The sequence below is a fragment of the Mytilus galloprovincialis genome, chromosome 14 (genome assembly GCF_965363235.1).
Source record: "Mytilus galloprovincialis chromosome 14, xbMytGall1.hap1.1, whole genome shotgun sequence".
In the NCBI taxonomy this organism is placed as follows: Eukaryota; Metazoa; Mollusca; class Bivalvia; order Mytilida; family Mytilidae; genus Mytilus; species Mytilus galloprovincialis.
The window spans coordinates 62,997,146-63,010,157 of NC_134851.1; the positions used below are offsets into that span (position 1 = coordinate 62,997,146).

At 31.5% G+C, this 13,012-nt stretch overlaps 1 long non-coding RNA gene across 1 annotated transcript; it reads right to left on the reverse strand.

Moving 5' to 3' along the window:
- Positions 1-3,049: 3,049 nt before the first annotated feature.
- Positions 3,050-8,504, reverse strand: LOC143058471 (uncharacterized). The gene is made up of 3 exons (XR_012973077.1): positions 8,151-8,504; positions 4,937-5,016; positions 3,050-3,660 (listed from the first exon to the last, which is right to left on the reverse strand). It is a non-coding gene; the product is annotated as an uncharacterized LOC143058471 (long non-coding RNA).
- Between the last annotated feature and the right edge of the window lie 4,508 nt (positions 8,505-13,012).

The window sequence follows — 13,012 nt, forward strand, 5'->3', positions numbered from 1 at the left end:
TTTATATTAACATGGACGACACGACGGTGTAGCGCGTCTTCTGATTGGCTTACGTTGTTTTGTTTATCAGCTCATAGACATAATTTTGTCATGTGACCATGACGTCGTCAACGTTTGTTCATGATTTACTCCATTTTAAAATGGAAGAATAATTAAGTTAAAAGAAATGACTGCAATTTTTTTGTACTGTCTATTTGAAATAAAATAAAAAATGTGGTGCACACTTTAAAATAACCAGCTACGAAGGTTATTCGATGTATACCTCATTTTGTATGTTATTTGTTCATAGACAGAAAAAATAATGCAGTTATTCCTTAAGTAAATCTGACCGTTCCTTTTCCCGCTTGAATTGATTTACATTTTGTCAGGTCGGGTCGGAGTTTAAAAAAACAGTAATACAAAAACAGAACTCCAACGGAAATCCATAAAGGGGCAAGTCCACAAACAATGGCAAAATCAGTCATTTTCTTGATTCGGTACAAGAATCGTCCGTAGAAAGCTGAATCTAAGTCTATAAATAGGGACAGCTCAAACTTGTATGATGTTTGTATATAGTCTATAGTATATTGACCAAATTGGATGAGCATCACAAACATGCACGACAATGATTAGAATCCATTCCAAAAAACTGTAAATACATACATCACAATTATCATGTTTTCAAGTTGTCTTTAAAATTCCCATCTTTTCTTACAACTGACACTCAAATGTTAAACTTGATCTTGCAAAACTGTTTTCACTTGAAACTAGGTGAAAAAACATATTCGACTTAAGTATGTGTAAGTTTTGAAGTATACTATGATTGTTAAGCTGTATAGATTGATTTCTTACTTGAAAACATCACTTTTTTTTTTCATCTTTTTTAACTATCGTAAATTTAGAAATTATTGCGAAAAATACGACAGATTTGTTAACGCAATACATTAAAATCGCATTTTGAGTAATTTACATGAATTAAACAGGATTTTTCTCGAAATCGTTAAAATCAAAATCGCCTTTCAGTCTAATATTACAAAATTGCAATAATAAATGAATGCTATAATTTCTGAATTTACAGTATCATCCTTTTTATACGTAGCAGTGATTGTTCTAAACTAAATTTCAAACTATTGATAATAAATTTGGTAAACGAAATATGCTGCAGGTAACACATTTTATTATCATTTTCCTTCTGATATTATTTCCACTTGTGCATGTTGTGTAAGAGAATCATCTGCAAAAGAGATAGGAATTGAAATGAGAATAATTAAAATTTCCGGTTTGAATGGCTGACCACGGTTTTCCAGAGCTCCCGGAATAACACAACAATTTATAGTTATGTACAAGTGTGAAAGTCACTCCAACCATTTAAATAATAATCAAAACGTTAATTAACATCTAGAAACTGTCAGATAATCTTTAGATAACAAAATACAGAAGTTTTATACTTTGCAATATGAGTAATCAAAACAGTGAAAATCCTTACAATGACAAGATGGCCGGCTCCTATGTCTCGGCACTGAAACAAAACAACAACTTTTCCAAAGATAATGCAGAACCTGACGCTGAATATTTCAACATCAAGCCTGTATTTATTCTTGAATCAGACATTTTCGGTATCTCAAAACCCGACAAAAACAACTACCTAACACACACAGAACTGTTTAGATGTATTGACCTCACAATACCAGCTAGCCATCTAAACGGGCTTCAGAGGGTAATTGGAGGCATCTGGCGCATCTACCCAGACAATGAGGAAGACAGGAATACACTTGTGGTTAATTCAATTACAGTAAGGAAAAAACGCATTGAAGTATACCCTAGAAACCCAAGATATGTAGAAAAAGAGAGTCCGACTACTGTGAGAATAAGGATGAAAAATATACCACTGTCCGCCGATGATGGCCAATTGTTAAGATACCTGCAAAATTGGCACCTCAACATACTCAATTATCACAGAGAAAGATTAAGGATCGATGGGTTTATGACAAACTGTCAAACAGGTGACAGAATTTTTCATTGCGAACCCTTTCCACACACAATTCCAAGAAACGTAAAAATTGGCAAGTACCGTGGCCTCATATTTTATAAAGGACAAATAAATGAGAACAACACAGACATTGAATGCTCCAAATGCTTGCAAAAAGGTCACAAAAAAACAAACTGTAGCAATGATTGGAAATGCAAGACATGTGGTGAAAACGGACATATCTCAAAGAACTGCATTTCTGAATTTGATAAAAACAGTCAAATTGCCTCAGAGGATTCAACAGAAGAGTCAGATGAAGGAAGTGAAAATGAATTGGAGAAAGATGAGGAGATTGTTACATCTCAATCGACTGAAAATCTCTCACATACTGATGATACTCCACAGAATAAAGAAACCAGTAATATTACCGAACTTACCAAAGATACCAGTAAAGTAGATGTACCAACACAAAACATATCTAAATCAGAGTCGGAGGCACCAATAGAACAGTCTCCTGAACAAAATCAAAAAAAAAAAAAGAAAAAGAAAAAAGTATCCAAATCCCAGGAAACAACTCACGGTCCGCTGGACAAATATCTTGGAACAACCCCACAGCAAAAAACAGCAAAACGATCTGCAACAACACCAACCGACACTTTGCATGACCGAGATATTGGCTCAACAAAACCAAGGACATCTGAAAACTCCTAACAATTACAAATTAAAACACAACCATGAATAATTGTAAATATTGTATTATATTTTTTACTTGTTTGTCTATTTTTCTTTTTATGCAAAAAAAAAATACAAAAAAAAATAAGTCAAAGTGTGATATAATTCTAGATTATATATACCTTGAAATTAGTAATAATATAAATATTAATCATGTGAATGAAAATGTATATATATGTAATGAACTGTGTATAATATTGTTTATTATGGAAAAGAATGATTTTCAAATAACCCCATTCCTGAAACCAATGAATAAATGTTTCTGCTCTCAATATGCGATCCAACAAACAAGAGATGAGAACAAGTCAAGCTGTGATAAAACAATCACTAAAACAGCCTTCCCTGTTTATGAAAAATACATACAAAAAATTGTATCGATAATCAAATTTATTAAGACGCTAATAATACAGAATCAAAATACAATAAACATATTAAATAAATATATTTTTGAACTGTTTATAGAAAATAGAATAGCTGTCAGAAATAAAAATAAAATAGATCCAACAAATTTAAAGTTTATAAAGAAGCTATCCCTGATAGATATCATTTCATTACTCCACATATATCTGAATTCAATTTTTCTGTTTATCTCGCTAACTATCCGCAACAACTTCTCAATGATACATCCTTGCTTTATAACAAATTATCCGTCCATTTTAATCCTTATAATAGTAGAACTTATTCATAGTCCTATTTTACATCATGTAAACAACATTTGGATATCACTTGTAATCCACACATTAGAAATATTTCAAATGCCCAATTTAATCCACAATATAAAAATCTTTTGTCAATCCATCGCAAGTCAAATACATGTATCACCATCTAACATGTTCCTCTGTAAAAAAATGCAAGTACTAATTCTGTATGTTCTGCAAACAATAACTACTCCAATTGTTTCCGTAAATACTGTAAACATGGTAAACGCCTACATCATGTACATAGTCCTACAATCTCATTATACTGTTAAAATAACAAACCTACAAATAAATAACAATAAAATTATTATACATGATACAAAAAAAATATATCTGTTTTTTTTTTATTATATATTTATAGTCTCAAATTATGGCAAAAAAGCAATACTTAAAACTAATGTATGGGGACAATTAAATGAAAATATGTGTTTAAATACATGTATGAATGCTTATATATATTTGTGTTGTTATGTCTCATTTTCTTCCATGAACATTGTGAAGTATGTGCACATATTTTGTTTACCAGTACTGTATATATTTAAATCACAAATAATCATGTACATGTACCAATGTTTTTATAGTATACTGTGTAACTTTAAAACCAAACATTTAATGAAAGTACTTTGTGAATATGAAGTGAAACAAATATGTCTCCTTGTAAATGTAGTTTTGATATCAACTACACATATAAACTCTAAATTAAACAATGGGTGAAAATCTTCATATAATATCACTAAACTGTCAAGGTTTAGGCCAAAAAAACAAAAGAGAAAGATTACAACTATGGACAAAAAATCAAAAATGTAACATTCTTTTCATTCAAGAGTCACATTTTATAGAAAATATTGAACAAACAATAAATAAAGAGTTTGATGGCAAAATGTTTCATAGTTAACTGTTATGGTAACACACAATCAAGAGGTGTTTCAATCTTTGTCAAAAACAATTTAAAATGTAAAACAATAAACGAAATAAAAGATAATGAAGGTAGAATAATTTTGATAAACATAGAAATAAATGACAATATTTTTACTCTAATAAATGTTTATGCTCCAAATCTACACAAAAATAGAAACAAATTTTTCAAAAAGGTTCAAAATATTATTGAAAACAATCGTTTGGGTATCCTTATATTAGGAGGTGATATGAATGAAACTCTCTCAATTAATGATAGAAAAACTAATATCATCCCAAGAAACTACAAACCAGTAAATAGCTTAAAAAAACTAATAAAGAAAAATAATTTAACAGATATATGGAGAGAACTTAATCCAAATACTAGTCAATTCACATGGAGAAGGAAAAATGAAACAAACATAGCGAGCAGAATTGACTTCTTCTTGATTAGTCCTGATATAAGACCGCATGTTATAAAAGCAGATATTAGACCTGCAATGATCTCATACACTGATCACCAAGCCATTTCTTTACAAGTTAGACAAAATTCAGAAGAAAGAGGCAGGGGTTTCTTTAAAATTAACAATAGTATACTTAAAGAGCAAAAATATATTGACCTCATAAATGATTTAATCAAAAATTATAAAGTACAAATACTCACCAAAAATTTAAAAACACTCTGGGATATGTTTAAATCAGAGGTAAGAACCGCAACTCTTACTTACTGCAAACAAAGATCATCTGAAAATAAAAATGATATAAAAAATTTAGAAATAAAATTAAGAAAACTAAATGAGAAAACAAATGCAAGCCAAATTATAAAAAAAGAAATTAAAAACATTGAAAATGAACTTGAACACCTCTATTTAAATAAAGTTAAAGGTGCACAAATAAGATCTAGAGTACAATGGCTAGAAGAAGGAGAGAAAAATACTAAATATTTCCTTGGCCTTGAAAAATCAAGACAAACAAAAAAGAGCATTACAGCGCTAAAAAATAATCAAGGGAAAATAGTAACAGATTCTGCAGAAATCCTAAATATAGAAAGATCATACTATGAAAACTTATATAAAAGCACTTCTCCAAACTTAAATGATATAAAAAATTATATAAATGAAACCAACATTGATCACAAACTATCAGAAAAAGAAAGTGATTCCTTGGGGGGGCCCTTAACTATAGAAGAATGCACTAAAGCAATATTCAACATGAAATTAAATAAATCTCCAGGAATAGATGGGTTAAGCGTAGAATTTTATCGCACTTTTTGGAGTAATTTAAAAGAATTTACAGTTGAAGTTTTTAATAAATGCTATGATGACGGAGAACTAACAACTATACAAAAGATAGGTATCATCTCTTTAATTTACAAAAAAAAAGACCCTTTGTCACTGGATAATTATAGACCAATTACGCTATTAAATGTAGACACTAAGCTCATTGCATATACAATAGCCCAGCGCTTAAAACCAATACTGCTGAAAATAATTCATGGAGATCAAAATGGGTATATCAAAAATAGATATATTGGTTTTAATATACGCCAAATCCAAGACATTATAGACTATGCTGAAACTTTTAACATAGATGGTGCATTACTCTTTATTGATTTTTCAAAAGCTTTTGATTCGCTAGAATGGGACTTTATGTATGAAGCCCTTATAAAATTTGGTCTACCAAACTCTTTTATTAAATGGGTTAAAACATTATATAAGAATATTAAAGGCTGCATGCTAAATAATGGGTGGATTTCAGAAACTTACAATGTATCTCGCGGGATACGTCAAGGCTGTCCGTGCAGCTCTCTAATTTTCACAATAGCAGTAGAAATTCTTGCATGCAAAATAAGACAAGATACTGGTATTAAGGGATTTCAAATAAAATTAGATTCCAAAACACATAGTCTGAAAATCTCACAATTAGCCGATGACACAACTCTTTTTTTAAAATCCAAGCAAGAAATTAGCTATGCTCTGAATATTATTGAAATATTTGGAACGCTCTCAGGTCTTAAACTCAACCGATCAAAAACAGAAGGAATATGGCTAGGCAGACTTAAAAGCTGTAAAGATAAATATGAAAACATTAACTGGAATAAAGAACCTATTAAAAGCCTAGGTGTATACTTTGGACTTAATAAAAATGAATGTGACAAATTAAATACTGAAAAAATTCTAAGAAAGTCTCAAGATACAATCAATAGCTGGAACAGAAGAAATCTCACAATGATAGGTAGAATAACAGTAATTAAATCTCTCATCTTACCAAATTTAACTTTCTTGGCATCAGTAACAACCATTTCCAAAGAATTTTTAAATGAATTTAAAAAAATAATTTACAACTTCATCTGGGGTAATAAAAAAGAAAAAGTTAAAAGAATCACCCTATGTAAAGATTACTTGGAAGGAGGCCTTAAAATGATCAACATTGATGATTTTTTATCAGCTATACAATTATCCTGGGTCAAACGTTTAACATCAACACAATTTGCAAACTGGAAAGTCATCCCCCTTTTCTTTTTCAATAAATTTGGAGAAAACTTTTCTTTATTTAACATGAATCCAGGTAGCATAAAAGCAATCCCAAAACTCAGTAAAACAATCCCTCTTTTCTATTTAGAAATAGTCAAAAGTTGGTTTAAGATGAAAAATATCTCTGAAATAAAAACCAACAGTACAAATTTTATTAATATAAGACAACAATACATATGGGGCAATAAACATATAAAATTTCAAAACAAATGTTTAATATTCTCACATTGGATAACCAATGGAATACTATTTATTAATGATATAATAGATGAAGCAGGAAATATATCACAAAAGGCAGTATTAGATAAATTGACCCTCAAATCCAACTGGATATCAGAACTATCTAGAATAAGAGCTGCAATACCAAAAAAATGGCAAATGATAATGAAATCAGATAACTCGCGCAATACTCAAGTTAAAACAGATAAAAGGCTATACTTAAAAACACAAAATAATACAAAATTGATCAGAATTGAAAACCTTCCATCAAAAGAAATTTATAAAAGTATTAGCTCATGTTATATACTGGAAAAAACACCAATTGGCTTTCTAAAATGGAAAACACAATTAAAATTAGATTCATCAAGCCATTTGTACAAAATGCTGAACTTTATATTCAATAGTTTACAAGTAAACAAACTAAAAATATTCAGATGGAAGTTAATTCATTATATACTTCCTTGTAAACAACTATTGTACACCTGGCATCTGAAAAATGATGACCAGTGCCATATTTGCAACCAATTAGAAAACTATGAACATTTTTTCATTTCATGCAAATACTTTAAAAACTTTTGGAAAAAGGTCAAAATACTCCTTGATAAAATAAAAATGGGAACACACATAATCACCTTCAAAAATCTAATACTAGGCTACAAAATATATGATAAAAATTATTATGACATTAATCTATTTCTCACTGTAATATTATTCTCTATTCATAAATCTACATATGCATCAGAGTATAAACAAAACAATGTTGATGTCTATAGAATATTTAAAACAGAATTTAAACAACATTATGAAAATATGAAACTTCTTGATAAAACAACAAGTAGATTTTTGAATGATGTTTATAAAAAAATATAATAACCATAATGTATTATTGCGCATGATCATTCTTCTGTATTACTATATATATTATGTAGAAAAACTCAAATGTAAACAAATGTATTATTTTAAGATGTTTAAATGTGACGCATGGTCAATGTTTACCTGTAGGACATGATTTTTGACCCCGTACTGTCTACTGTCTAATTACTGGAAAATATCTAATATTTTAGGGGGAAAAAAATCCTTCTTGATCAATTTATCATAAGTCAATGGGAATATAACAAAACTCACCTTTAGAAATACTCAATTTAGATCCTTTGTTCATGAAATCATTCCACGTGTTTAATATCCTTCAATCATTCGATCATCTCAATTTTCACGAGATTATGCCGATCAAGGTTAAGGGTCAATGATTAAATTATAACCAACATCGGATAATGAATAGTACAACTTCCGTATTTACGTTACATTATGATGACCTCCACATAACTAAGAACTTAGACAAATTGTTAAAATCAATGTATTGTATTTATGATAACTAATCATAATTAATATATATATATATACATATAAATATAAATTTACTGTATAATCTCCCTGGTTAAACAGTAACTAATTCACAGGGATACCCGGCTGAATGCTGTGAGTCGAGTAATTTGTTAAACAGCAAAGAAATGTGCAATAAAAGATTTATCGTTTAAAAAAAAAAAAGAATAATTAAAATTCATAAATATTAATGATTAATAACATGAATTCGTGAAAGCGGTGGATACACCGTTACAAAATAGCATTAACATAAACGTTAAATTATGTTTTATGCGTTTAATAAAAAGGTAATCAAATAGTATAGGCCTCAAATATATAATTTTGATAATTCTATAAAATTTCTACCTAACGTTATCTCATAAAAAAGTTAATCACTGTAAGCTTTTTTAAATAATTGCTTGAAATTTAGAATGAAGAATGCTATGTCAGGCACCTGAACATGTTGAAAATAAGAAATTAAAAAGAAGAGAAATTCATACTCATAACTTAAACTCAAATGAGAAGTACTAAATTTAACATATTATAATTATTAATTTATGATGCATGAATTTTCAAGACTGTTAAATGTATCCACTATTTTTTTTATGTAAAGAGTGCCTCGGTATCAAATGTCCATAACGGTTAATCTTCGAACAAAGCAACACGACGGGTTACACGTGTACATCAGAATCTGCTATCCTCTCCGGAGCACTTGAAATTACCCCCAGGTTTTGGAAGGGTTATAGTTGCTTAGTCTTTAGTTTGGTGTGTTGTGTTAAGTGTACTATTATTTGTCTGTTGGTCTTTTTCTTTTTCTCCCTTGCGTTATCAGTTTATTTCCGACTTATGGGTTTGAATGTCTGTCTAGTATCGTTTGCCTCTCTCTTTCTTTTATATCGATATGGTAGGACATTACTGGAATGGATTTTTCTTCCGCTAATGGAAAAACACCTGAGTGAATGCAGCTGATAATTGAAAAAAAAATCGACAAAAAAAAATGTGCCAATTTTTCGTAACGGGTACAAAAAAGTCCATGTAAATAAATAGTGTGTTAATAAGTTTTGTTATAATTACAAAGCTTATAATAAATAGATGTATATATAGACAGTCTGTCACGTCTTTTTGTCATTGCTGTTATACTTATTATTCATTTTTGTTCACCGTACGGTCAGTTTGCGTGTTGTTCATTTAGAAGTTTCATTTCATGTATCTGTGTAAGTAGAAAACATGTCGAATAGCTTGTTCCATTCTTTAAATACTACAATCAATGTATGTAGACAGTGTGCTATGTAGCTGTGTTAAAGCCTCGGTCACACCTTATATTACCGGATAGCACGAACGGACGACTAACGGATGAAAATAAAAGTTGTCCGTTGACAAAATTATTATCCGTTGGGAGTCTGTTGATGTACTAACCGAATAAAACGGACGCGTAACGGATGCATAACGGACACACAACGGATATGCAACGTACGAGAAACGGAAACGTACCGGACAACGTACATCCAACGAACGAGTACCGCAGAAAACGGACACCTAACGGAAGCGTACCGGATAAAATGGATGAACAAGATATACGAAAAAATCAAAGGCGACAATTATAATACATGTAAATCGCATAAATATTCAAAATGTTTCTGTGTAACTGGCTTTGGTTTGGTCTTCAAAATTCCACCAAAGGACAGTGTCTGGCCTGAATAAGAGCTGCTTGATTGTGAAGACGTGCCTATACTCTAAGATCGATTATGAATAATAAGAATTCACGAACCTTTAGAAATCTGACATACCAATAATTGGCATTTCTGACGAGAAATTTTCAATTGGCATTTATCCGTTTCAGATCCGTTCATCATCCGTTTTATCCGTTATACGTCCGGTATGAGTCCATTTCTCATCCGTTCAACATCCGTTTTATCCGTTAAACGTCCGGTAGAAGTCCTTTGGTGAATTTATTTTCCAGACCTCCAACGGATGTATAACGGACACGTAACGGATACAAAACGGAAACAAAACGGACGAGTACCGTACAAAACGGACGCCTAACGGACGTTCAACGGACATTTTATCCGTTGGAACTCTGTTCAAAGTTTTGCTTAACGGACATGCAACGGATATGGACGGACGTCTAACGGATAAGAACGGACGTCTAACGGACATGAACGGATTGAAACAAAGTTATCCGTTAGGCGTCCGTTCGAGCTATCCGATAAGGTGTGACCGAGGCTTGTGTTAAGGAATTTATTACATGTGTGACGACAATGAGTCATGTAGCTTTAGTCATTATATTACGTTTTTAATCCTTGTATGTAGACAGTGTGAACGGTGACTTTGTCACTAGATCAAACTGTTTAGTAAAATTGAGAATGAGAATGGGGAATGTGTAAAAGAGACCACAACCCGACCATAGAACAGACAATAACAGAAGGTCACCGATAGGTCTTCAATTAAGTGAGAAACTCCCGCACCCGAAGGCGTCCTTCGTCTGGCCTTCATACCACGTTTGAATAATGTGCGTGACTGTCAAATATAGCTGTTTCATTTTTGCAAAGATTGTCACTCGTGTAAGAAGCCAGTGTACGTGTCAAGCATTTTTATTAATTTTAACTGTATAATATATATATATATATGTGTTATGTGAATAGTAGGTCAAGTAGATTTGTCATTAATATAAGTTATTATTTAGCGTATGTAGACAGATTGCAATAAAACCGGGTCAGTACTATACGTAGACCAAGTACATGTAGTTGTGTCCTTGTTTGAATGATTATTTTCCAAAATGTAGACAATGTGTCACGTAGCTTACTCGTTACCTTAATCCATGTTTTCAAACAGGGTGCCTTAACATTAACAATTTTATGCATTTGTTTTTTTTTTTATTAATTCAAAGATTATAATCCACGTAATTACTATATAGATATACTTTGTTCAGTAAATATATCAATTCTTAAAGTGTTTATCAAATGTGTCAAGTAGCTTTGTCTATAAATTGTTTTGTTCCTGGTGTGTATATACAATGTAATTTAATCAGCTATATTGTAAGTACTTTCCAATAAATAGCTAAAAGTTTACATTTTAACAAGTTTGTAAAACAGCTATATTTTGGGCTGCGAAAGGGTCTTACTGAACCTACTCGTTCGTTCCTATCTGAACGTGCAAAATTGGAATAGTAAGATAAAAAAAACAACGGAAATATTTCTATTTCGAATATATATAAATTGTCGACATTTCCCATCAGGTTGTGCAACTCTCGTTAAACAAGACCAAGCGTTTTGCTCTTTTGAAATCATAGATAAATAACAACGAACACATATATCTCTCTCTCTCTCTCTCTTTCTCTCTCTCTCTCTCTTTCTCTCTCTCTCTCTCTCTCTCTCTCTCTCTCTCTCTCTCTCTCTCTCTCTCTCTCTCTCTCTCTCTCTCTCTCTTTCTATGCGTTAAAAGAACGACTGTCATGCCTCTTTGGATAGCCCGTTTAGGGCCTGTTTGAACTAGAAAGTCTCCTAGGTCCTTATCAACAATGAGCAAAGCCCATACGGCATAGTCAGCTATAAAAGGGCCCAAAATGACAATGTAAACAATTAAAACGAGAATACTAACGGCCTTATTTATGTATAAAAATCAACAAAACACAAAAAGGTAACACATAAACAGTCAATCACTGAATTACAGGCTCCTGACTTCGGACAGGCACACATATATTTAGTGAATACATTGTTTAATTGTTATTTGTCTATGATGATTCCAAAAGAGCAAAACGCTTGACCTTTCTTTCTCGTTGCATTGAAGAACTGTTGGTGACCTTCTGCTGTTGTCTGCTCTATGGTCGGGTTGTTGTCTCTTTGGCACATTCCCCATTTCCACTCTCAATTTTATTTAAATATACATGAACCTCGTCTCTTAATGTGAAATAATTCTTAAAACGAAAACAAGCACATGTGTATAGATTGTCGGCTTTGCATTAAATTGATATCGTACCATGTCTGCTGAGAGCAACAATGTGAACATGGTTTGAGAGTGGTTGAGCGAAAAAAATTGTTATCAAAGTGTCGAGTGGCAGTTTTTTTTTAAATATGTACTATACGTTGAGAACACGAAACTCTTTATATCGTACTATAATTGGTAGTTGAGACAGACTGGCGGCGTCGCCATTGTGTCAAATATCAAATATATTGGTTCACGTATGTTCACTTGTTTTTGTTTATACAAAAAAAAGAAGATGTGGTGTGATTGCCAATGAGACAACTCCACACATGAGACCAAATGACCCAGAAATTTGTCTTTTGATTGGTTTAAGCTATTTCAGTTGATACATTTGTATCGTATAGTGTGTCGTTCTATGCTGTGATGTTACACTAGTGTTTCATGTAAAGTAAATGTTGGTGCCTTTTAAAACGTTTAAACCCGCTGCATTTGTTGGCACAGGTCATAAATAAGGAACCTGCTGCTCAGTGGTTGTCGTTTGCTGGTGTGGTTCATTAATAAAAGCAACAGTAGTATACCGCTGTTCGGAATTCATAAATCGATTAAAAAAAAAAAAGATCCGAGATACAAACTAAAACTGAGGGAAACACATCAAGTATAAAAGGAGAACTACGACACAACAGCAACACAACATTAAAATGTAACAC